The sequence below is a fragment of the Podarcis muralis genome, chromosome 12 (assembly GCF_964188315.1).
Source record: "Podarcis muralis chromosome 12, rPodMur119.hap1.1, whole genome shotgun sequence".
Lineage (NCBI taxonomy): Eukaryota > Metazoa > Chordata > Lepidosauria > Squamata > Lacertidae > Podarcis > Podarcis muralis.
Window position 1 is genome coordinate 14,910,287 of NC_135666.1, and position 2,667 is coordinate 14,912,953.

Consider the following 2,667-nt stretch of genomic DNA (forward strand, 5'->3'; position numbering starts at 1 on the left):
GTTTGGGTATCTGCTTTATATATTTATCATTCATGTGAAATAAAGAGCATTAATTTGCTACAAAACATTTAATAATGTTGGGTTGGAGCCCATGGAATTAATACAGTGTTTGGTTTCTTCAAACACCTGTTACACGTTAAGTGCCTCCTTTTGGTGTGGCTGTGGGACATTATAGAATCAGGGACAACTCTTCATTGTCAGCTATGGTGCAAGCCTCTTTGTTGTTTTTGCTGCAACAGACTTAACACAATAACCTGCTCTCCCTGTGAATTATATACAAATATTTAGCATTCAAACAGTCTTGTCCACAAGAGGGCACCAAACCATTATTATTAAATATGGGTATTTATGCAAAATACGTTTGGGACAAAGAAGAGATTATTGTTATATTTAAACAATACAGCATTAACTCATAAAATATCATTGTAATGCACACGTCTCTGGTTCCCTCAGTATTTTCCCCCCTTCTCAGTTACTCGCATATATTTTAGGGAGTCAGGTTTAGAAAGGTTTTCAAAATCATTAGGTTGAATCCAATTTAAGTTAAATCAGTGGAACCTAAATACAATTGAGCCTCATATACCTTTACCTGGGAGTAAGTCCTACTGAATTCAGCATGGCTTACTTCTAAGTAGATTCCCTTAATTATTATTTATTCCTAGCCCTTCACCCTGAGGTCTCAGGACAAGTTGCAGCAGTGTAAAATGCATTATTATAAGCAGTTTACAACAAATTTCAATCACAATTGCAGTGGGTCGTGAAAATAAACATCTCAAGTGTCCAAGGCCAGGGTGAAAAGGTGTGTCTTTGGCAGACGAGGAAAACACAAGTGTGAACATCTCATATCGGGCCCACAAACAAACTGGCAACCAGTGTAAAGGTAAAGGGACCCCTGACCATTAGGTCCAGTCATGACCGACTCTGGGGTTGCGGCACTCATCTCGCTGTATCGGCTGAGGGAGCTGGCATATAGCTTCCGGGTCATGTGGCCAGCATGACTAAGCCGCTTCTGGCGAACCAGAGCAGCGCACGAAAACGCCGTTTACCTTCCCGCCGGAGCGGTACCTATTTATCTACTTGCACTTTGACGTGCTTTCAAACTGCTAGGTTGGCAGGAGCAGGGACCGAGCAACGGGAGCTCACCCCATCACAGGGATTCAAACCGCTGACCTTCTGATTGGCAAGTCCTAGGCTCTGTGGTTTAACCCACAGCGCCACAGCGTCCCTGGCAACCAATGTAGCTGTTTTAAAGGGGGTTGTATGAATCCTGAATGGAGAGCCAGCCAGTAATCTGGCTGCTGCATTTTGGACCAGTTGGAATTTCCAAGTCTCTTTCAAGGGCAGCCCTAGGTAGAGCACATTGCAGTAACCCCATCTGGAACATGGAGCTTTGTAGCCAATGGAGGTCTGCCTTAAAGTGGCCAGAGGCTGACAAACCAGCCAGAGCTGGAAAAAGGCACTCCTAGCCAGTAACAACGTTGGATCCAGGAATTTCTGCAAACTGCGGGCAGACTCCAGGGGAATGCAACCACCTTCCCTCCAGGGACAGCCCCGGATTTTCAGAAGCCGTCCCGGTTTCTGATTTGATCCCAGAATGTCCTGCTTTTCCTTAGGACGTCCCTATTTTCATCGGAGAAATGTTGGGAGGGTATCCACCATTCCACTATTGCCGACCTGTTATCACCTACAATTTAAAACTGTTCAACTGCGGGTTCAAAATAAAAAAAAAGACCAATTCAAATGTGATGAATCCATATATGTAACTTTTAATGCACTGCTACCGCTCTCTCACAAATCTGTAATAACTTGAAAATAGGGTAAAATGCCAGAAGTTAACAAAAGAGTCACAATTTCTGGGGCAGCTTATTTGAACTTTATCCAAGTACAAACATTTGGTGCCTCTTCCCTCCCTCTCCCTGATTAGTACAAATCACTTTATTTACATTATCTCAGCCAAGAAAAGATGAGAGACATGAAGTCTTGGTGTCCTTGCACTTTGGTTCCATGGAAAGAGATTACTTAAACAATCTGGCCCTGAGCTAGGGAAGTGTAGCGCAGAAGACTAGATCAGCCTGGTCATAGGCTTAGCCTACAGGTTTTTCAGAGATGTTGATGAACTACAATTCCCATAATCCCTTGGGCTTATGCGAGGTGGAGCCCAAAAACTTTGGGCCAAAGGTTTCCCTCCCTGTGTTACATGGAAAGTTACCCAAAATCATGTCACACGTAGCCCATGGTTTTGCAGGGAAGAGAGAGATGTTTTAAAAACAAGTTTTCAAACCCAAAATAATAAAAACTGAAAGCACTACCTTTAAAAAATATTCTCTAACTGCATTAGAAGAATACAGTGGTAACTCAAGTTACATATGCTTCAGGTTACAGACTCCGCTAACCCAGAAATAGTGCTTCAGGTTAAGAACTTTGCTTCAGGTTGAGAACAGAAATCGTGCAGCAGGAGGCCCCATTAGCTAAAGTGGTGCTTCAGGTTAAGAACAGTTTCAGGTTAAGAACGGACCTCCGGAACAAATTAAGTACTTAACCCGAGGTACCACTGTAATATCTAAAAACAGAACTTTGGCTTTCATTTCAGCTTTTAATATTTTTAACCCTGACTTCATTAATCATCTCTTTAAATGATGGGGTTCTATCCGGTTTTGGTTCTACTCA